The 24,506-nt window shown below is 38.7% G+C and overlaps 2 long non-coding RNA genes across 3 annotated transcripts; one reads left to right on the top strand and one right to left on the bottom strand.

Moving 5' to 3' along the window:
* Positions 1-3,838: 3,838 nt before the first annotated feature.
* On the top strand, positions 3,839-8,769 carry LOC115946312 (uncharacterized). Of its 2 annotated transcripts, XR_004080413.2 has the most exons (5): positions 3,839-4,548; positions 4,668-4,970; positions 5,203-5,398; positions 6,837-6,891; positions 8,589-8,769. It is a non-coding gene; the product is annotated as an uncharacterized lncRNA (long non-coding RNA). The 2 variants fall into 2 exon arrangements; XR_004549624.1 differs by lacking the exon at positions 4,668-4,970.
* A 6,320-nt stretch (positions 8,770-15,089) lies between these two features.
* On the bottom strand, positions 15,090-24,114 carry LOC115946314 (uncharacterized). Its single transcript, XR_004080415.2, has 2 exons — positions 23,649-24,114; positions 15,090-15,241 (listed from the first exon to the last, which is right to left on the bottom strand). It is a non-coding gene; the product is annotated as an uncharacterized lncRNA (long non-coding RNA).
* Between the last annotated feature and the right edge of the window lie 392 nt (positions 24,115-24,506).

The raw sequence follows: 24,506 nt of genomic DNA, 5'->3' as shown, positions 1-24,506 counted from the left end.
ATGCTTGTTGGTGATTTGAAGGAAACTGAATTCTCTGCCAAATAAGAGTGTAGTCAGCATCTTGAAGCTAGTCTGACGGATGAGTCCTTCATTATTATCAAGTTGTCTCTGTGTTTTCATTTTTTGTTGATAAATCTTCAAATGAACAAAGAAACATTTCATTCTCTAATGTTATCAGATGTTTATCAGAAATTGCATGATTTCATGCCACATTTATTACAGCATCTTTTTTTTCTGACATTGACTAATATTAATCTATTTATTTTTATAAATACTGGTTGCATCTATTGGGTGCTGCTGTAAAAATTAAACCCCTGCCCATGTTACATTGCTTTGTAGCCAGAAACCCTCTCTATTCTCCTACACCAAAACAAGATATTTGGTTTTACTTTCAAAGCTACCATTGATTTTATCCCATTCTTCAGCTTTCATTAATAGAAACCATTGTCACTTTCAGTCAGCCAATACTGCAGCTGTTTTCCCATTTAGGATCACAGAATCATTGAATATCTCTAGTAGGAAGGGAACTATGAGGATTCTCAAGTCCAACTCCCTGATCCTCAGAGGACTACCTAAAACTAAATAATATGACCTCATAGCAGCCCTCCAGTATCTGAAGGGGGCCTACAGGGATGCTGGAGAGGGACTCTTCATTAGGGACTGTAGTGATAGGACAAGGGGTAACGGGTTGAAACTTACACAGGGGAAGTTTGGATTGGATATAAGGAAGAAATTATTTACTGTTAGGGTGGTGAGGCACTGGAATGGGTTGCCGAGGGAGGTTGTGAAAGTTCCATCCCTGGCAGTGTTCAAGGCCAGGTTGGATGAAGCCTTGGGTGGCATGGTTTAGTGTGAGGTGTCCCTGCCTATGGCAGGGGGGGTTGGAACTAGATGATCTTAAGGTCCTTTCCAACCCTAACTATTCTATGATTCTATGACCAAGAGTATTGTCCAGATACTTCTTGAACTTTAACAGGCTTGGTGCTGTGACCACTTCCCTGAAGAGCCTGTTCCAGTGACCAATCATCCTCTCCGTAAAAAACCTTTTCCTAATGTCCAATCTGAACTTTCCTTGATGCTGCTTCTTTCCCTTTCCTGTGTCCTATCACTGATCTCACAGAGAAAGGAGATCAGCTCCTCCCCATCTACTGCCCACCTCTGAGGAAGCCGTAGTCTGTGATGAGGTCACCCCTTTGTCCCTGTCTTCTCCAAGCTGAATAAACCTCATGGCCTTGGCCACTCCTCGCAAGCCTTGCCCTTGAATCCTTTCACCGTGCTGGTCACCTTTCTCTGCACGTACTCTACTAACTTGATGTCCTTCTTATATTGAGCCTCCCAAAACTGAGTACTTGAGGTAGGACCACACCAGTGCAGTGTAGAGTGGGACAGTCTCTTCCCTTGATCAACTGGGTATGCTGTGCTTAAAGCACCTCAGGACACAGTTGGCCCTTTTTGCTTCCAGGGCATACTGTTGATCATGTTCAACTTGGGTTGACTCATCAATCCAAATAGCCAGATCTCTCTCTGCAGGGCTTCCCTCCAGCCTCTCATCCCACAGATTGTACGTATAACCAGGATTACCCCATCCCAGGTAGAATCCAGCACTTGCTCTTGCTAAATTTCATATGATTGCCGATTGCCCAGATCTCTAGTCTATCCAGATCTTCCTGTAAGGTCTCTCTGCCCCTGAGGGAGTCCACAGCTCCTCCTAGTTTAGTACCACTGGCAAAATTAGCGTACGTTCAAATGCTGCATCCAGATAACTTATAAAAACATTAAAGAGCACAGGGTTTTTTACTAGGTTTTAAACAAGAATATTTGTGGTTTCTCTAGTGTGTAGTTCCCAGAAAAATCCCCCAAGTGTTCTCTTTAATGTTTTTCCTTAAAATTCTCATTTGCTATGGTGGCTTCAAAACTTGGCAGCAGTGGAGACACTATTATACTTACTAGTATTATATAACCTTATACTTCTATACCCTATACTTATTGTATCCATTTGTTGTATCTTCCATTTATATCACAAACTTGCTTGAGACAGGAGCAATTCTATGTTTGTCAAGCCCCTAGTAAACTGAAATGTATTCCTACATCACCACAGGTCCTAGAAGTTACCATATTACTGTAGAAGTATAGCAATAGTATTTTGAACCTTTGTGCTCAAGAAAATGTATAGTAACTCGTGTGAAATACACAGTTTTGCCAAGAGTAGGGCTTTCACAAGTTGCTGGGTATCATTTAAATATGAAGTGTCTGCAGAAAAAAAGCACAGTCCATTCTCTGTATCTACAGCAGATGGAAGAAAAAATGATGGGCAATAACAAGAAAAGGTCTGTATTTCAAATCAAGTACACTGGTTATAGTTAGATATTTGTCAGTCTCAAAGGATGTAGTTGGCAGTTTTGCAAACTTTAGCTAAAGGAGCAGAAGCACTGAAAACTTCACAGATATCTTTGTTTCTGATACTTTTGTTTAAATAAGCTGTAAGCAAAACAAAAATTAAAGGCTTGGTTTTATAGACTAATATCTGTTTGCTTTGAACATCTGAAGCTCTACAGAAGAGACAGAAAAATGCCTAAAAGGATGAGAAAATTAATTTTATGAGAGTCATGTCAGAAGATGAAGAAACCACTTCTAATTTTGAAGATCACTATGAAAATGAACATTAAATTCTTGGAAATTTGGCTGCATCAGCTTTCAGCAATAGCCATGCCAATGTGGATGGAATTTTATTAATGCATTTAAATTAAATTCCTCGACTGCTTCACTGTATGCACTGAGTTGTTATACCTTTGGGCAGCAGTGATTCAGTGGAATGAAAATGTATTGATAAACAACCTTTCTGTACACGGTTTTGCTAAACTGAGGGTAGACCTGACACAGCTGATTTTCTGATTCAGTTTCACTAAACTGAATAAAAATCTATTCTTCTTTCTGCTAACTAAATTTCAGTCAGCAGGTATTTTAATTTCTTCAACATAGCCCTTTGCTCATCTTCTGAATGCTGCTGCATCCTTAAAACCTTAGTTTTTCTTGGAAAAAAGCAACATCAAAAAGAAGAAATTTATCACACTTCTACTTGTATCACATTCATACGACTCCTTCTGTGATCCACATTAAACAACTGTAAGCTGGCACTAAGACCGTGGGAGAAGAAACTAAAAATGAGAGTATGTTAATGATTTTTGTTTGATCTAGAAAGCTTTTACAATTACAGGATTCCTATCACTGCTTTCTTAATGAAGGGTAAATGACAGTGTCAGCATTGCTAATGTGATATTTTCAGGGGACTTGTTTATTAAAAAAACTGACAAAGAGACAATTCTAATAGATTTTTTTTGTGCCATTTAGTATGTTCTGTATCTGTTGTATGTTAATTCTGAACACAGGCTTAAACACTGATGTCCTTATTTAGCTCTTCTATTTCCATCACCACTGACAACTAAAACCTTAGTTTTCACCACCCTCCACTGGTTCCCTGGTCCAACTGAAGAAATAAATAATCAAAAATAATCTGTTTAGCAGCGCCCTGTTTCATTTAACCTTTGGTACACTCACCAAAGCAGTGTGGGCTGAGACCTTCTGGTGTTGGGTAAGTAACAGTAAGAATCTTTAGAAGCTGAAATTATCCTTTATTTTTTTATTGCTAGAAAAGCAAAACACCCTCCCCCCCACCCCAAACTTATTAAATACTTAGCAAAATGTTAGTTTAAATCTTGCACCAGATATTGGGTTTTATTTATTCCATAATATTCATTGTAATTACTGGGGGAATAATATATACTACTAAAACAAATTAATGCATAGGTTTGGCTTATGATGCAATGCTACTAAGCAGATATTCCTGCAAAATTTGCAGTTTCACTAGGCAGGTGCCAAACTCAGTCCCCCAACGAAGACAAGGCTGCTGCAACTCCATGTCTTCAGGTCCCATCAGTTAGTGAAGCTGAGCATGTATTCTCAGTAGACACACACACAAACACAACTATACAACATGTTTGTACACACACTAGTGTGTAACACTGGTTACACACAACCACACATATAACACAGACAGACACGCTCAGTACTCACACAATCATGACCACTGGCCCCATCCAACTCCCCTTTCTGTCTGAACAGGACAGAAGTGTACTGCAGAAATATATGCACATGATGAGTCCACGTATCCACTGGATTCAGACATTCCATTGTCCCATAGTGGCCCCTGAGTCCTAGTCCCCTCAACTGTTGGCACCTGGACATACAAACCCCCAGGTGTGCAGCCCCACTTCAGTTGCTGCTATAGGTGCACACCCCTCCAGCTGATCTTGTCCTCAGTCCACAGACTCTATGGTCCCTTTGACAGCAGGGCTCCCCTCATCTCTTCTGCAGCCAGGTCCTCCTGTTACCTCACCCTTGGAGACACACACACCTGGCTTGCTCCCAGGCACTGCACGTACTTGCCACCATGGGCACATGAAACTTTGATCCCCATTCCCACTCCAGAGGCCGGCGTTTGCTTTTACTCAGTTCTCTCCAGAATGTGTCACCCAGGCATGCTTGGAACAGGTAAGTTCACTGACCACCCCCTGTTTGTACTCTGCCAGCCTGGTTACTGCCTTATGCCTTTATTTTCCCAGGGTTGTTCCTCCCCAAACCATGCTGATCTCTCCCTTTTCCTCCTTTAGATTCCATCCCTAAACATCCCATAATGCATCATGTGCAATCTCAAAATGCTCTTCAGCTGCATCCCATATTGTGACCTAAGCTGCTAGGCAGTATCCCTCCTGAAAGTTGCTTCTGTTGACTCATTTTGATGGGTTTCACACCTGGACACTGGAGCTGACACTCTTCTGGGACAGCCCTGGGAGATGTCTGCTCACCTGAGTCTGTAACTTGGATTTCTCATCTTACCATCAAATCTCTGTGTTTGTGTACATGGGCCTTTGATGGACTGAGCTCTCCTGAGATGGGCTTACAAGTGGCCAGGGGTGGGTATGATTTGAGTTCCCCTGCATGCCGTTCTTCCTCTGCACTTCTTGGTGTCTGTAGAGAACAGCATTTTATCGTGTAGCCTAAAGCTTTGTCTCTTTTTGTATGTCACTGGGTAGAACTGTTAGTGGAGAAGTACAAAGGAGTTCAACTATCTTTATTGTTCATTGACCTATAGTGGTTTTGTAAAGAACAGATAGTGAAAACTGTATTTTCCTATCTCAAATGCAGGGTATTAGGAAAGTAGATTGTTGGACATGACTGAAAAAAGTAACTTGGTGGTGCATACTAGACAAATCCTTGCCAATACATATAAGAAACTGAGGACAAAATGCTGAAAGGCATGGAACTTCAACAGTATTGAGTGTCAAGCTGTGAGAGAAGGCTGTCTAGAGAGTGGATACTCCCATTACTGAGACCCCAGAAGGTAATTCCCTATTGTGTAATATATGATTTAACGTGTAAATTTAAATGTATTATTCTAAATAGAATCTAAGTGCAAAGGAAGTAACTAGAAAAGGGTATGAAAGCTCCTTAGTGAAAAAAGAAGGTAAACTGAGTAACCATGCGAATTTGTTTGAAAACAGCAAATTTTAATCCATTTACTTTCATATTTCATTATCTTAATATTTTTATAGGTTCACAGATTTGTTTTCAGATGCTAAGCATTAGTCTACTAGAATGAAAATGAATCAGACATGAATCTTTGTGTTAACAGGTGGCTCATTTTGACTTCGATGAGCCATTTGTTCTGAGAAAATGAATGTTATTAATTTTAGTTGAGCAAATCTGACATATTTCAGAATAGATCAACATATCATTATAAGATCGGGATGCTATGTAATAGAGCTTCTACTGCCTATTTCTCTACTTTTTAATGAATTACACCGTGGAAAACCCTAATCTGCATGAGTGATACTTGCTATACTGGTTCAAATATTTTGATTATTTTTTGTTTGTTTAATTCATTAATACTTTGGAGGTAGGAGTAAGAAAATTTTGTGTAATTAGTGAGCAACAGAACTGACCTCACTGTAACCTTAAACTCAACTATACAACCTAGAGCAGTGGATGCTGGTGTGTTTCATTAATACTACTCGACTTTTATCTAGCATGAGGGAGTGAAGTCCCTGCTGGTACGTATTCAGTGTAAGGGTATAAACTGTATGTGGGTATAAGCCCTGCCCAGAGCATGGCAGTATGGTTAAAATCCTAAACCTCATATTTTATTTAAAAGAAAGTGAGCCTACATAGTACAATGTTAAATAAAAGGTGTTTCTACACCAGGCTTTTTTTTCCCAACACCTGTGTTTCAGTTGGGTGGCATACCTCTGGGTTGCTCAGGTGGAGGCAACAATATAGTGCAAAGAGCTGGTGCCTGTGTTGTTAAATAGAGCTGTCATCATGACTAAATGCAGCAGTTGCATGAGGTGATGCTGCTAGGATGGTGTGTCTGGTAGTCAGCATTTTCCCAAGAGAGTGAATACGGCTGGTTGCACACTGAATCTCTGGGACATAAAGCATAATTAATATGCTCTGAATCATAGAATCATAGAATAGTTACTGTTGGAAAAGATCATCTAGTTCCAACCCCCCTGACATGGGCAGGGACACCTCACACTGGACCATATTGCCCAAGGCTCTGTCCAACCTGGAATGTGATATGTTAGAAAAGTAAGGAATATTCCAGGAAACAACTGCCTACTGGGCAGGCTACCAGATACAGGGGATTTTAAGCCCAAGACATCAACAGAGTGATTATCTTCTTTGTAAGATAGATATATGGTGGATGTGGTTTTGTGTCATCCAGCATTAATGTTCTTGTAGTCTCACCTTTCAGTAAAGTTGGTTTTCTTTAATTGCAGATGCAATGCTTTTAAGGAGAGGATTCATGGCTTTCTTAGTGCTTCAAAAAGAGAGGTATGTATTTTACCAGATTTTTTGATAGATCTTATGCTTCTGGTTCTATTAATTTTGGTCCAAACCTACATATTTGAACCCAGCCTTTGTTACCACCAGCAGTACCTGGCACGAAAGTCACAGTTACACACTTGTTATAATAAATGAGCAAAAGAATAACAAAACTGCAAAGGCAATTATTAAATGTCCTTAAGGAGTATGGCAAGAACAGTAGCAAGTCCAGTAATGCTACGTTGTATTATTAGTCTTACATTTATTTCATAATATTTTAAAAATTTAATCTGTTGGCACTTCACCTTTTAGTCAGTTAATCATACTCCTGTAAAAATCCATTTTGTTATCCAACCAGACTGCAGAGCTTCATTCATGAACAATTTATTATTTTACCTGTGGCAGTATTGTAAAGTAACAAATTACTTTTAAAAGAGCCTTGATCTTTGTTAAGACTGTGTTAGCCCCTGTTATTAGCTTGTAAACTATAAACAGAAACTGGCTGCTAGGTGAATGACCATAGCTCTTGAGCTACCATTAACATCAGTCAGACACATCTGTGGTTTGGTTTTTATTTAGAAGAGTTGTTTGCTAGTTCAGAAATTATAAAAATTGGTTTCTATGTAAAACATTTATGTCAGATAGACAAGTAAAGACAATGGAGGCTTTCCTCTCTAGGAAAGAGGTAATGATCAGATGTCCACATTGATCTTTTAGGAAATCTGCTGATCTGTTCATGAACTTTATGATACATCTGAAGATCTTGACAGAAGCGATCAGAATAATTATCCATTCTTGTCCTTATAAGAAATCTCAGCTCTCTCAGGAGAGGTCTCAAGCATAGACTCCAGTTTTCCTTTTCAGTGTGTACTCCCCATTGTTAGAGGATTTGTTAGGAGGCAGAGGAAATGGTATTACCAGTAAGCTGCATGTATGTAGTCCTGTGCCTCAGGCTTGAATGTTGCAGTAAAGGACTGCAGTTACTGTCTATGTGAGCTAGAGGCATGGAAGGGAGTGACTTGTATGAAATTTAGATCAAGACTGAGATTGTGATAATGATTTATGGAAATGGATGTAGAAAAAGGAAACACAGGAAGACTAAGAACAGAAGTCTGCATCGCTTGCTAAAATACATAAAAATGGTAATTTAAAGCAATTTTAGGCTTGTTAACTTGTTTGATGATCTTATGTGAGTTGCCCATTAAGCTTATTATGACCTGTGCTTCTTAGCAAGTTGCCATCTATTGAAAGCAGTTCTTTTGGCTACTGATTTCTTTTCCTACTATTATCCTATTATGCTATTAGAAATTAGACTATTTCATGATGCTGATTTAGGCAGTCAAGGACGAAAACTAATAATGAATGAAGCATTTTAGTGAGCTATCGAACTGTGGGAGGCAGGCAGCATCCCATCTAAGGTTTGCACTGGTTGCTTAATTGCTTCCAGAATCTGTTTCGGATGTTATAAATCATGTAAGCCTACAAAATATTGTATTATCAGGTGTTACATTGCCACAGATGCTGTTAGCAGAGAACTCAATACTGATTTCTCTTCACTCTCCCCTCCCTTTCTCCTTCTCTTTTCCATTCTCCCTGTACACAGACATGCTATCAAATGTGTTCTCTACAAATGCTCTAGGGCTGTAAACATTACCTCTAGCATCATCTGAGTCTGAAACTGCCTAATACAAGAATCTTCATTTCAGGTTGCACAAGATATCATTTCGAGAGGATGGAAAAAGGGGTTTGGAAATTACATCCCACAAAGACAAGAGGCTGGAAAGGAGTCTCTATCTATTGAGAATCATAGAATAGTTAGGTTTGAAAGGAGCTTAAGATTACCTAGTTCAAATCCCCCTGCCATGGACAGGGACACCTCACACTAAACCATGCCACCCAAGGCTCTGTCCAACCTGGCCTTGAAAACTGCCAGGGATGGAGCATTCACAACTTCCCTGGACAACCCATTCCAGTGCCTCACCATCCTTGCAGTAAAGAATTTCTTCCTTATATCCAATCTAAACTTCCCCTGTTTATGTTTTAACCCATTACCTCATGTCGTATCACTACAGTCCCTAAGGAATAGTTCATCCCCAGCATCCCTATAGGCTCCCTTCAGATACTGGAAGGCTGCTATGAGGTCTCCACGCAGCCTTCTCTTCTCCAGGCTGAACAGCCCCAATTTTCTCAGCCTGTCTTCATATGGGAGGTGCTCCAGTCCCCTGATCATCCTTGTGGCCTCCTCTGGACTTGTTCCAACAGTTCCATGTTTTATTTTTTATGTTGAGAACACCAGAACTACACACAATACTCCAGGTGAGGTCTCACGAGAGCAGAGTAGAGGGGCAGGATCACCTCCTTCAACCTGCTGGTCATGCTCCTTTTGATGCAGCCCAGAATACGGTTGGCTTTCTGGGCTGTGAGTGCACACTGCTGGCTCATATTCATTTTTTCATCAGCCAACACCCCCGAGCCCTTCTCCACAGAGCTGCTCTGAATCTCTTCTCTGCCCAACCTGTAGCTGTGCCTGGGATTGCTCCCACCCAGGTGCAGGACCTTGTACTTGGCATGGTTAAACTTCATAAGGTTGGCATCAGCCCACCTCACAAGCATGTCAAAGTCCATCTGGATGGCATTCCTTCTCTCCAGCATATCAACAGAACCACACAGCTTGGTGTCATTGCCAAACTTGCTGAGGGCGCACTCAATCCCACTGTCCATGTCACTGACAGTGATGTTGAACAAGACCGGTCCAGACACCGATTCCTGAGGGACACCACTCATTACCAGTCTCCAACTGGACATTGAGCCATTGACCACAACTCTTTGTGTGAGACCATCCAGCCAGTTGTCCACCTATCAAGTTGATGTCTCTCCAATTTAGAGACAAGGATGTGGTGTGGGACAGTGTTGAACACTTTGCACAAGTCCAGGTAGATGACATCAGCTGCTCTACCCCTGTCCATCAGTTCTGTAGCCCCATCATAGAACGCCACCAAATTGCTCAGGCAGGATTACCCCTTAGTGAAGCCATGCTGGCTGTCATCAAGCACCTTATTGTTTTTCATGTGCCCTAGCATGCCTTCCAGGAGAATCTGCTCCAAGATTTTGCCAGACATAGAGGTGAGACTGACTGGTCTGTAATTCCCTGGATCATCCATTTTCACCTTCTTGCAAATGGGGGTTATATTTCCTTTTTTCCAGTCATCAGGAACTTCACCTGACTGCCATAATTTTTCAAAAATGATGGACAATAGCTTAGCAACTTCATTTGCCAGCTCCTTCAGGACCCACGGATGGATTTCATCAGGTCTCATGGACTTGTGTACATTTAGGCTTTTAAGATGGTCTCGAACCAGATCCTCTCCTACAGTGGGCCCAAAGTCTTCATTCTCACAGTCCCTGCGTCCACCTTCCAAGACTTGGGTGGTGTGGTCAGAGCCTTTGCCAGTGAAGACTGAGGCAAAGGAGTCATTCAGAACCTCAGCCTTCTCCAAATCCAGGGTAGACAGTTCTCCTGATAGCTTTCGGAGAGGGCTCATGTTGTCCCTAGTCTGACTTCCATTTGTAATGTACCTATAGAATCCCTTCCTGTTATCTTTAACATCCCTAGCCAAGTTTAATTCTAACTGGGCCTTAGCTTTCCTAACCTGTTGCTATCTTCCCTGACAACTTCCCTGTATTCTTCCCAGGTTGCCTGTCCTTGCTTCCACCTTTTATAAGCCTCTTTTTTCCTTCAAAGTTTCCTCAGCAGCTCCTTATCCATCCAAGGAGGTCTCCTGGCCCTCCTGCTGCACCTCCTTCTACGTGGGATGCAACACTCCTGAGCTTGAAGTAGGTGATCCTTGAATATCAGCCAACAGTCTTGGGCCCCCCTGCCCTCTAGGGCTGTATCCCATGGAACCTGTTTGTTCCCCGTGCTACAGGCGTTACTAGTAGTAGTAATTTTGTATTTAATTACTGGACTGTTCTTACCTCAACCCATGGGATTTGCATGCTGTCTATTCTCCTTCCAATCCTTCCCAAGAACTAGGGAGAAGTGGAGCAATAGGCTGCATGGTTCTGAGTTACCAGCTTGGCTTAAACCACGACAGACCTATCCAAAGGAAGACCATTGCACTAGATGGAATTATCATTCTCATTCCTTCTTACATTAACATTCTTTTATGGATGTTTTAAGATATATGTTATCATTTATATTTTATAATAACATTATGTTAAATAAGCAATGAAAATTGCAAATGCAAGAAGTTAATATTGCTTCTTACAGTTTAAATTATTTCATATGTCAAGGTTTTACTAGAACAGAGATGGCAATTTTTATACTGGAATACATCTCACCCAATATTAGTGTTTAAAAATTAGTGACCTATTCTAAGAAAGATACGTAGGCTTTCTCTACACTTAATGTAAAGTGGTGAGGAATTTCAGCATGCTCACTTGAGACATATTTTAATACCTGAAATTAAGTATGATGTATTCATTTATATTTTTGTATTCATATTTATGGCTATAGAATACTTTACATGTGCTAATATAAGTTGATGTTGCAGTACAGCAGCAGTTTCACTACTATACAGCTACCTAATTGAGGAAATAGTTTTGGATTAACTTGCATTTGGATTGCATTCATATCTGTCAAAAACCCATGAATTCCTTTGGTGAGGTCTTGTTTTTGTGTTTTTCTTGGTCCTTATGAGATTTTCACTAGTGTTCTCAATGTGATTTTAAGGAAGTAAAAGTCAGATTTGAAAGCTCATATTTATTACTTGCTTTTTCTTTTTTTTTTAACAAACTATGATGAGTGAAAGATATTTTCTGTTGCCTAATTTTTAGGAAAGATTATAATAATTAACAATTCTATAATTTCTACTTACCTGTAAAATGTTTTTAAAAGTATCATAATGGAAAGGAATATCACAATATTTTAAATTGACCAAAGGAAATGCATATATATATAAAGAAAAATTTGGTATGATGGTTTGTGTGTTGAACTTTTCTTCGAGTTCTTATTTACATATGCTTCAATACTACCAATCTTGGTGCTGTAGCCCAAAAGTTACAGATGGCTGATCAGAAGAAAATATTAAAAATACATTGGAGTTATTAAATTTTCCAAGGCTTAGATATTTTAAAAATAGAAGAGTGAAGTTATAATTATGATAGTGGGGAATAAGCATGTATCATTTTCTGTGTCTCATTTAGTCTGAATAGATTAAAAGGTAGCAGTATATTGGAAATATCACATTATTATACTTATTTTTTATAGTTCACAGGTGCTCTCCAAACGACATTGTATGCACATGTTGTTGTAACATTGATGGAAACATGGTATAGTGATCCAAAAACATTATACATAATTTGAGAATTCTGGACTCATAGTTAATTGTAATTTACTAGAGGACAGTGTGTTCAGCTCCTGAGTCTACCACTTAACATTCTCTTTCATTTAAAAACAAAACATTTTCTCTTGTTTAAAAAAATTAAGGCATAGAAAGAATTAAATTCCAAATTGGAGACAAAATGGACCCAGACTAAATACTTAGGTTCGTACACCACCAAATATACTGACCCAGCTGCTAAATTTAAAATATGGTTGTAAATTACACAGCTATGCTCTGTTTTCTACTGTTGAGCCATGTAACAAAATTCTTACAAGAAGAAATAAAAATATTTGAAATCACGCTATTAGAATGGCTTCCAAATATATCCCCTGCTATGGGCTTCTTTGTTATCAAAACATACATCTTGTTATGTGTATTGCTGGCTATACTTTAAAAGCAAAAAGTGATGGCTGAATTCTTATTTAAGAACTTTTAAAAGATACACCTATGTGCTGGTAAGTAATTATGCTTCAAACTCAAATTGTGGCATGGGAAAATATTTTTTTCAATATAGCAGATGCCTTTCAATGTCTTCAGGGGAAGTTAAATGATTTTACTGACATCAAAAGAATGTAATTAAACACCTATGATGGCTAAACAAAATAATAACAAGCAGAGGCTGCTTCACATTACATTAGATAACTATACTCTCACAAATGGGTTGGGCATTTCCTCTGACAGCTCATATATGAAATTTGATTTAGATTAATTAAAATTTGTGGTGAAAATAGCATGTATATTCCACATGAGAAAAATGAAAATCATTAACTTATCTCCAAGTGTGGGCTTGCTACTTTGAGCAGTTTTCTAGTATAAAATATGTTGCCTAAGAAGTGTAGCTACTAAGAAGTATACAATAATTGAAAACACAAATGAAAATACAGAAAAGAAAGCCATATGGCTAAATACTACAAAAGCCTGTTAGACAAGAATCCACAGTATAGGATTAAAGTAGAGAAAAAACTTAGGAACAAAAATTTGTTTGCCTAAAATTTTGGTGCCTGAAATCATGATTCCTGAACTGACAGTACGTGTATTTTCCACCTTTAACTTATTTAAGCCATAACCATGTTCCGTATGTCTTTTACTCTCTAGTTTATCTCTAAATGTACACTCTATTAGGTACCCTCTGTTAGGTATCCACAGAGATCCATGGATATGAACACGGGTAGGACATGAACATGGAATGTGAGATTCATCAACGTTTCCTTACCACTCCCAACTGTTCAAAGAGAAGGATTGCATGTAAGACAAATTATTTAGATGCCTAGTTTTTAGGTGGCTGAAGTTACCTAACACTGGCATTTTCCTAATATAATTTGAAAAGCTACATCTTATCTACAGCACTTATTTGATTAGCTAGCAACTACCATAGGTTAAGAGACCCCTCTTCTTCCGTATTACCATGATATCTTCATTGGAGAGGTAATAAAATTTTGTCTAATATATGAAGTTGTTTTCCCAAATTACTTTTTTGATTTTCCAGTCTCCATAAGAATGTAAGACTTTTGCAATTTTCTGACTCTGACAATGGACAGAAGACATTTAGAGAACAACTATATATGGTGTAGTTGGATGCAAATTCTTTCTCCTTTTCTTCCTCCCCTCCTGACCTTCCAAGACATTTATCAGTAACTAAGTTGCAATTTCCATTTAGCTGAATCAGAGCATTCTGACAGTGTAAAAATTATTCTACTTTGCATAGCAAATCATGTTACCTAGTATTATTAGATGAGATGCAGAATGAACCTGGTTCTGAATGCTTTGACAACAATGCAGATATGTAGATCTGTGTGTCTACTCTATGCTAAAGATTATGCATTCCCTATTTCCCACAAGGGAGAGTAGTGGTTTATATGTTTTTCTGTAGAGTCAAAGATATAAGAGTGTCTGAGAAGATCCATGTCATGAAACAGGGGAAATAACTTTAACCAAGATATTCATGTGCATTTAGAAAGTACTGAGGATGTCCTTCTGTGCATGCTGTGACAAGCTCTTGTGTTTTTCTTATGTTACAACGTAAGATTTCAGACAGACATTATACCAACATCCCCTTCAGTTTACTCCCAGAGTACATACAGAAAACATGTACTGAATGTAGACTTTGAATAGCAAAGCCAAAGCCTGGGGAACTAATGAATACTGTAATAATGTATTGCAGACAAAATCACAGGCCAGGTCCAGCCAAATGTCTCCCTTTCAGCTGGAAGACCACATAACAGGAAGTTTTATGCTTCGATAGTATGCAGCAAGTCCTGTCTGGATTATGGTAATAGGGGAATACTAGCCTATCCCACTTTTAATACAAACTTCAAAACGAGATTGCTAAGTAAGTGTGATTGGTTTTATGGGAAGAGTTACAAGCCTTCAGGCATATTACTGAGGTTGTTTATGGCAAGGTATCATGAATTCTGACATGAAAGCAAAGGAATCCTCATTGGCATGCATATTAAAATCACTTTAATGCATCAACATTAACACCACATTGAAAAGGTCAGTATTATGGGAGTAATCTTTAAGGTGTTAGCTTTGGATGCTATCCTTCTGATAACATCCAAAGGCATGCATGCTCATACATTTTTATGATCAATAGAAAGTATGATCAGTAGAAGAACGGCATACAGAATTCCTTTCTGAATATTTGATTTTTTTCCTCCCATCAAAAATTAAGTTTATTTGACCAGAAACTCTTATGGCCATTCTGTTAGCATACAAGAAGAGCAGTGAAGGACATTGTTCACAAAGGGAGGATTTGCAAATGGGGGAGACCAACGTCCTCTTAGGCTTCACCTGTAATCAATAAGGAGAGGAAAACTTCTCTGATAAATTGTGAAGACTTCATTTATTTCGTCATTCAGCTCTGAACTGCCCCCAGGAAGAGCACATATATCATAGACCAAGGGAGGTTCATCTCCCAAGGCCGAGGTTGGTCTGTGTGAATCCCTAGTTGTCCACTATTTTATCCATAGGAAGCACTGTAAAAAAGAGGGTCTGGTTTTATTCAAGGAACTACACAGTGATATAGGGTTAAAGCAGCAATGTCACCAAGGAACACAGGTACACAATGTATCGATGCTAACAGAATGAAGCCAAAAGGTAAAGGAGTGTATACTAAATTTTCTCATTTCATAGGCAGGAAGTATATCCTCAACCTTTCCATCACACATGTAAGGGCTTGTTGGGCTGCTATTATCTCTAGACAACTTGCACAACCAGCAGTAGTCCACCGCTGGTTATCAGTTACCCAGCATAGTTCTTATTCATAACAGCATCCGCAGGCTTTAACCCCAAATACTCTTCAAGGTTTTCTTCTGGTTTGTATTCCCCTTCAGAAGTATTTTAAAAGATGTTACTCTGTGTCAGAGAGGTGTTTGGATGTGAAACTAATGTCTCACAGAGTCTGAGGTTGTCCTTCCCTCAGTGGCTATGGTTCAGACCTAATGAACTTCTGTGCTTGTGCAAAGACCAAGGGTGATTGCTTGAGGGCAGTTTCCTCAAAAGGACACAGAAAATAGACTTCAGCCAAGTGACCTAAGTATTAAAGAACTGTTCTTGGTCCAGGAAACCAAGGAGCTTGTGTCAACAGAGTATTCCCCATCCTAAGATTCCCTAGCTCCTCTCACAAGTTTTTATCACAACTGATAAATGTTACTTTTGACCCTACCACGGCTTTCTACTGGTAATTTGTACAGTTTTTATGTTTTTAAATGATTGACAAAGGCTTACTGCAGGTGCAATGGTGATTTTCTGATAGAGAGAATAGCCTCTTTGCTAACCAAAACAACAAAGAAAGCTGGAAAAAGTATTCACATATTTGTGTTAGAACACAAACTTGTGTTATCTGGGTACTTTACTCATAATGACAACAACTGGAGGGTAATTCTAAAAGAAAGATCCTCAAAATTTCTAAACATCTTTGTTTTGCAAAAATCTAAACCTAAACCATGATCATAACCCAGGAATTGGTTATGAATCTGAAACAGAATTAAAAATAAATACAGGCAGGTTTATAAGTGATTTTATCACAGAATTGGAGTAATTCATGTGGATGGACCTCAGCGGGTCTTTAGTCCAACATTGTGCTTAAAGCAAAATCAACTCTATGACCAGACCAGGCTAATCATGTCCTCAGTCAGAAAAACAGATGTAAGGACAGAGATAATCCAACCTCTCTGGCACCCTGTTCCAATCCTTAGTTAGGTTGGGGTCATAGTGATTTTTTTTTTCCTTATAAAACATTGGCATCTCATTTTATCTTATTCTATTGACACACATATCAGCAGAGTCTGGCTTCATTTTGTTGATAACCTCCCCTTAGGTACTGGAAAGCTGTTATTAAACTCCCACAAAGCCTTCTTGTCTTCATGCCAAGAAAGCAATCTCTTCCCTCAGCTTCTTCCCTCAACTTCCCTCAACTGTTATCATGTTTCGGTGAATAACATTTACATTGCGTGTATAGGATAGAATACATAAAAGTAAAATACACATGTAATGTTTTTAAAAGATGCTATCATAAAGTTAAAACCCACTTATAGCTAAATCAGATAGCAGGAAAAATTTATCAAGATATTAATGACGTTTAGGTACTACTTGAAAATATTTTACTTAATGATGCCAAGCTTGCTATGACAGTATTAGAAAGACTATTCTTACCAAAAACAAAGATATGGAACTAAACAAAAGCCCTCAGCATTTAGAGAAGAAATTAAGAAATGAACAAATATAAGAAGTGGAAGATGGGAAAAGCTAAAGCTACTGGACATCAGTCAGAAGCTTGGAAGTATGGGAAACTCATAAAGATTAAAGGTGCAAATAGAAATTTATGGCAGAAAGGTTAAAGGAAAATAAGTTTTTAATGCATAATAGGAAAGAAAGGATTCATAAAAAGGTTATAATTTATTTCCTTAGTAAATAGATACTATAAAAATTGCCAGTAAAACACTGAAGAGATCTGTCTGTTCAATAAATGTTGAATAGCTAAAAAATGATCTGGGTATTTGCAAACCTGCCAATTCAGCTTTAATTAAAAGTAAAATAGAAAATGCTTAATACTGGACACAATCAAACACTGAACCAAATTAATACCAGTCAGAAATGGTTTATAAAGAATCACAGTCATGTATTTGCATTAGTATCTTTTCCTTACAAAGTTAAAAACATAGTTCTTAAAGATTTACATAAAATGTTATATGAGATTAAAAGCATAATTTGCAGAGATTTATGAAGAAGTGTGGCACTGAACTACATTTTTGTTTAGGTGGATTAATGTTCAAGCAACACCAGGAGTTCAGTGGCTTACAAATTACAGACCTGCAATCCCAGGTATTTCTAATGAGGTCTTACATAAGCTTATTCTTAGTTCAAGACTTTCAACATACTTTATAAATTATGAAGTATGAAATTACCACTGACAAAGTTGCAATTGTGACACTAGTAAACACTTAGGAAGACAAATCAACAACACCTAAGATTTTAGATCAGTTAACAAGCTGGATGTTATCAAAATATATGTGTGAAATACAACCAAGTGGAAGGTTGCATTTCTCAATAAAAAGATCAATTGGTTGAGGTCCAAGGTGAGAGTATATTCATCCAATACAAAGAACAGAGGCTTAAACTGAGTCAGGGTCACCATGAAAGCATGTACTCATACTGAAAAGGGGTCAGGCTACCTCTGGGTATAAAAATAGTAGGATATGCTGTAAAGAGAAGAAAGACCATTTTATATCACTCCTTTTGGCATTGCCTTACTGCAATACTGCAGCTAATTAGGGAATTAATAGCTCAAAAAGGAAGCTGAAAACTCAGAATCCGAGAAAAAGTTGAGAGAAGTCCAAATTAACATGGGGTTTGTCTCCTAGTAGAGAAGACGGGAGGATGTGATGGTGTAGTCTTTCCTGAAGTTAATCTTTTCATGATAAACAATAAATCTGCTCATGCTCTTCATTCCAACACATAAAACAATATCTAAAAGCTAGAATGGAATAAAAATCATAGACGTATGTCAGTCGTGAAGGTAATTTGTCCATGGAGAAATTTACACAGATACTTTATCAATTTTTTCTTCACTGGAAAGTTTTTAATTGAGAATGCATGTGATTGAAAGAGAGATGCACTAACTCACCCATAGTTTTTGGACTGGATGCAGTAGCTTGCCATGTTGCACAAATTAAAGTGGAACATAACCATCTTTCATAGCCTTAAAATCAATTAAATATGGTAATACAAGGTGACAGCTCCATATGGTCAATTCATTAAGATGAAGGTGTTGATCAGTGCTGTTTGTGGAAGGAGGACTCTACTGTTCCATTGACAATTGAAGTAGCTTTCTGGCATAAGTCTTGATATTGGTTAATAAGTGCCAGATAAACATGTCAAATAGCAAAGCTGTGCCTATGTTGCCTATCACTAAAGTCAGGGTGTGCCTTTTCTGTTACTGATACCTACTCGCTGTATCAAGTAGCCTGATACATGAAGATCTGACTGGGTTTTGGGGGCGATTTTTGGAGGTTAGATTTGGCACATACACAATACATAGTCTTGTGAACAAGTAAACACCATGATTTTGCTTTGAATTAAAGAACGAATAACATAGACTTGGAAACTTCCTATAAAATAAGAAATTCTTTATATAACTTAAGAAAAACGTATGTCTTTCTGGCTTGTTTAATTTTGAAAGATTCCATCAAATTTTCTTGTGAAATTGAATTCTTTGAAACTGAAATTCGTTATTCACCAAGGGCTAATTAATTGTATTTTGTAAAGTGAGTTCCTTAACGTATTTGTTTGAAGGTGACTGCTGCCTCTCTTTGTTTTGGAATGATGTTAAGCTTCTCTTCAAGTGAGATGGCGAGTCTAAAACCATAAAAGCAGCCATTTTTGTGTTTAGTTTAAGTGAATGTAAAAAGATGTGTGAATGAAGGTGTAAAATAACAAATGAAAGAGAGTAACAGGAAACAAGGGTGAGAGTGCAGAAAACACTTTCCACAGTGATAAAGTGGAATTACACTCGTTACCTTTTCCAGCAAAAGTTAAATAAGTTTGAAAGGTAAAAGGGAGCACTGCTTAAGACCAGTTACAGTCACCGGTGCACTTCATAGATTAACATGCCTGTCGCAATGTGGGATCTTTAAAATAAACTGGATGATTATTTTATAAGGAATATGATTGTTTGAGATTAATTTCTTTCAGAAGACAGACATAATAACCTTTGGTTATAATCAACTAATACCTTGCTGATCTACAGACATTTTTGATTCCTATTGAATCAAGTAAGAGTTGTGCTTGACTTCTTGTATTTCATTAAACATGGTTTATCAAGCATGCTTGGAAACAGATAACAAATATAATTTATAGCCCTGAATGATTTTGTTTTTTCTCAGAGCTTCTGTGTATTGGGTTTGCATGGCAAGGTGTTGGTAGTAGAAGGGCTACAGGGGCAGCTTCTGTGAGAAGTTGCTGAAGACTTTCTCTATGTCCAGTACAGCCAATGTCAGTGGCTCCAAGATGGATCCACCACAGGCTAAGGCTGAGCCCATTAACAATGGTAGTAATGCCTTGGAGATAATGTAATTAAGAAGGGGGGGGAAAAAAAGTTACTGGGCAGGAGCAATTGCATTCAGAGAAAGGAGTGAAAAATATGTGAGAGAACCAACTCTGCAGACATGAAGTGAAGAATGAGGGAAAGAGGTGCTCCAGGCACCAGAGCAGATTCCCCTGCAGCCCATGGTGCAGCCCATGGTGAGGCAGCTGTGCCCCTGCAGCACATGGACGTCCATGGTGGAGCAGATCTACACCTGCAGCCCCTGGAGGACCCCACAGGGGAGCAGGGGAATGCCGTGGGAAGCCTGTGCTGGACCAGGGTCCTGGCAGCACCTGTGGCCACATGGAGAGAGGAGTCCACACTGGAGCAGATTTGCTGCAGGACTGGTGACTCCACAGGGGACCCACACTGGAGCAGTCTGTTCCTGGAGGCCTGCGCCCATGGAAGGGACCCACACTGGAGCAGTCTGTTCCTGGAGGCCTGTGCCCATGGAAGGGACCCACACTGGAACAGTCTGTGAAGAACTGCAGCCTGTGGGAAAGACTCGTGGTGGAGAAGTTTATGGGGACTGTCTTCCATGAGAGGGACCCACACTGGGGCAGGGGAAGAGTGTGAGGAGTTCTTGCTTAGGAGGAAGGAGCAACAGAGACAATCTGTGATGAAGTGACCACAACCCCCATTCACCATCATGCTGTGCTGCTGGGGTGGGGAAGGTAGAGAATTCAGAAGCTCAAGTGAAAGCCAAGAAGAAGGGAGTGTGGAGGGAAGGTTTTTTTAAGGTTTGGTTTTATTTCTCATTATTCTACTCTTCTGTGATTGATAATAAATTAAACTAATTTCCCCAAATCAAGTCTGTTTTCCTGTGATGATAATGGGTGAGTGATCTCTGTCCATGCTCTTGCCTCAACCCACAGGCCTTTTGTTGTATGTTCTCCCCTCATTCAGCTGAGGAGGAGGCATGACAAAGCTGCTTTTGGTGAGCACCTGGCATCCACCTGGGTGAGGCCAGCACACAGTGCTAAGAAATGGCGCATGAGTTCAGCCAATGATCTGAAGAGTGACAGAATTTCATTATACGAAAGTTATATAAGGTTCAGGGCATCAAAAGAACTGGTCTGTTATAAATAGAAAGCAATATAGGTCATAAGGATTTGGATTACATGAAAGCTATTTGAGTGAAATATGTGTTATCTGGAAAATTATTTGACTTGCATATGTGATCAAGTGCTCTCACATGAGTGTTCAGTAAGTTCAAGGAATTACATGCAATATTTGTGACCTGACTTATGTCATCCTTTGAAAGGATGATAAGTATGTATTTGTATATATGCAATGGATATACGCATGCAAGGAAATTTAATAATTTGTTGTTTGCCGCTTGTTGGCTAGCACATGAACTGAATGCATGATGGTAAAAATTGCTGACATTTGGCTGTATACTTAATATATAGATAATAGCCAGTTAAGAAGGGAATGATAAAAGTATGAAAGAAGGCTGTAACCACTAGAAGAATATGTGCCGCAGTATAATGGGAATTAAAAAGTACTTGCCTGGGGAAGTGGGATGTTTTAATCTTTGTATTCCAGTCACTGCATGAGTCAGACACCATATTTTACTGTTTGATAACACCTATGTTGTTCTTGCAACCTCTCATGCACTCCAATTAACAACTTCAGTATGATCAAGTCTTAAGGCAAGCCTTAGCAAGTGTGAGCCACTGAAACAGAGTTGGAAGCAGACTCGTTGGTAGTAAATTACTAACAGTACTTTGCAATGCCTGAAGCACAGTGGAGCTCCTAGAGTACCCAGACTGGTCAGCGTACAAAGTATGCCTGCTGTACATAGACAAAATATACCTGCCCTGCCCTTCTCTGGGACTCCTCAACTGGCAGGGATTCCGTTCTCAGGGAAGTATTTTATTGGAAGACTATTTTAAAAACTACTCTTGATTTAGTTATGTGAAACATTGAGTGCTGGTCTGAAACATATGAATGAGAGTGCATCTCCATATGGTGATTTTGAAACATCTAAAACTCACTACCTCATTTCAACATCAACCAATCAATGCAATTCAGGCTAATGTTATGTTTAACCCCAATCCAGTTATTCTTATATCCTTTCAACACTGGAGTTGGACCAGGAGCATTTTGTGTTTATTTTCTAAAATGTCAGTGGCTTTTTTGTAGCTATATCCTCCTTTATCTGTAAAAACACCCCTCTTGAAGATGAAAGTTTCTCAGAGATTATAAATATTTACTTTAATAGTATAACTTCCTCCCTACTAAATAAGCTCCAAATCAAAATGACTATAGATTACAAGATATATTTTTAAAGCCAGAATAATTTACCTGAGCTGTGTCCAATACCTGGCTGTGTCCACTAAAAAATTATTATCCTGTGAGCTGCTACCTACGTTTTATATGACTTGACAAGAGTTATTTTCTGTATAAATTCTTTCATAAGAACAACACTCAGTGTATCAAAGGATATAGCAGACATATAGATTTTTGCATATGAAATTTCTTATTCTTTATCAAAAACCTGCATGAAGCAAAGCAGTGACATTCTGCTATCAGAGCACTTCTTCCATTTTTCAATTCTTAGATGTTCACAACTCAGGAGAACTCTGATTTATGCAATCCTATTCAGCAAATTCACAGCATAGCTTCCCAAAAGCATGATTTAGATGCCTGTTTAGATTTTCTTGTCATGATTTTGTTTCTAAATTCCTATGCACTTGAACAATAGTACTCTAAATAGTTGTAAATCTTGTAGACCATTATAGCCAAAACTAATAACCTTACCAGTAATTCAGCTTAATGAAGTGTGTTGAAAAACTGCCGTTCTTTTTAGGACAGCATCAGAGGTGCATGTGATGTATATATTCTTGTTAAACCATACTTGTTTGGTGATTTGTCACAGTTGTTGAAATTACTTTTAAACAGCCTTTGAAAATCCAAGCAAATTAGTTAAGGTACTATACCTTGAGCATTTTTAACTCAACAAACTCTGTTGGTCTTAATTATTATCTTCACTCTATAACTTACCAGTTGTGGTCTTTTACAAGCTGACAGTACTGTGGTTGTATGCAGAGAAATTTTGTTAAGTCATCTAAAAATCTAAAAATCCCTTAAGCAGTAACAAGCCATTCATTTATGTGTTTGCATACAAAATAAGAATGTAAGCACTCACCCTCTTATAGGCATGCATTTTCATGAGCTTTTAAATTCAATTTTGTATTGAAATGCATGTGAAATAGTGCAATGCATATGCAGTAACAACTAGAAACTGCTTTTTATGTGCATGTTAGTACTATACCTACTTACTTGCAATAAATGATGCTTTTCTATGAGACTTGGGTTTCACTAGTTAAGTTCTGAAAAAGCAATCCTAAGTCCCTTCCAAAAGAAATGGAAAAACTAAAAACACAGAACTTCGTTTCATCATCTGAAACCTAGACCCTAAAATGAATTAATGTGAGTTCTTCCCCACTTTCTTTCTGCCTTCTGATTTCAGTACCTTGAGTATTTATTTCAATGGGATCCCATGTTGAGATGTCCTTTAGCAACTGTAGCTTGAGCCCTGCTAATCAACACCATTGTACCTGGAAAATAACATACAACAGTGTGATGGATGCCAGACACCCACCCAGCCATTCTGTCACTCACCATACTCAACAGGACAGGGGGAGAAAATAAGATGGAAAAGATAAAGACAGGGATATAACTTACCAATTACCATCATGGGTGTAACAGCCTACTTGGAAAAAAATAGTTGAATCTGTTGCTGAGTAAAAAGAGAATAGTAAGGTGAAAAACAAAGACAAAAACTCCCTCACCCTTATTTTTGCTCAGTTTTTGACTCTTCTCTCCAGTTCACTCCCCTGAGTGATGCAGAGGCATGGGAAATGGAGGCTTGTGGTCAGTGCATAACAGTTCCCTGCAGCTCCTTCCTCCTTGGACTTTTTCCCTTTTCCAACATGGGTCCTCCATGGTCCTTCAGGGTGAACCTTCTCCAGTCCTTCAGGCTGCAGTTCCTTCAGGCATATTCACCTGCTCTGATGTGGGATCCTCCACAGGCTGCAGGGAAATACCTGCTGTACCATGGTTCTTTCACTCGTGTCAGGCAAATCTCTGCTCTAGCCCCTGGGGCGCGTCCTCCCCCTCCTTCTTCTCAGATCTCAGTGTTTGCAGGATTGCTTCTCACACATTTTTCCTCAATCCTCACTGCCCATGTGGTATTCTGTTCTTTCTTAAATATGTTTTCTCAGAGGTGCCACCACCTCAGCTGATGCTCTCAGCTATGTCCTGTGGAGAGTCTGTTTTGGACTTGGCTGTAGCCTGGCATGGGGCAGCATCTGGCTCTTCCCATGGAGTCCTTCTGCTGCAGCTCCTTTTCTGCCAACACCTTCACACATATACCCAATGAAAAGTATCTTAAAAATAGTCAACCAGTGCAAATCATAAAGAGGGTCATTTAGAAACTTGAAAAAAAAAACATTTGAATGTTCTCCAGTCAGAAGAACTGTCACTCTAATATTTAATCCTTCATTACTTTCAGAATACAATCTGCACTCGATTTTCATAGATTTTAATTATGCTAAATGTTATTGAAATAAGGTTTCATTTGGTGATAGTAATGCAAATGGATTTGTGTTCTCTATGGGAAATATTAAATTGCCTCAGTTAAATGTGTC

The sequence above is a fragment of the Melopsittacus undulatus genome, chromosome 5, assembly GCF_012275295.1.
Source record: "Melopsittacus undulatus isolate bMelUnd1 chromosome 5, bMelUnd1.mat.Z, whole genome shotgun sequence".
NCBI lineage: Eukaryota > Metazoa > Chordata > Aves > Psittaciformes > Psittaculidae > Melopsittacus > Melopsittacus undulatus.
This window is presented reverse-complemented; position numbering and strand designations above follow the sequence as displayed.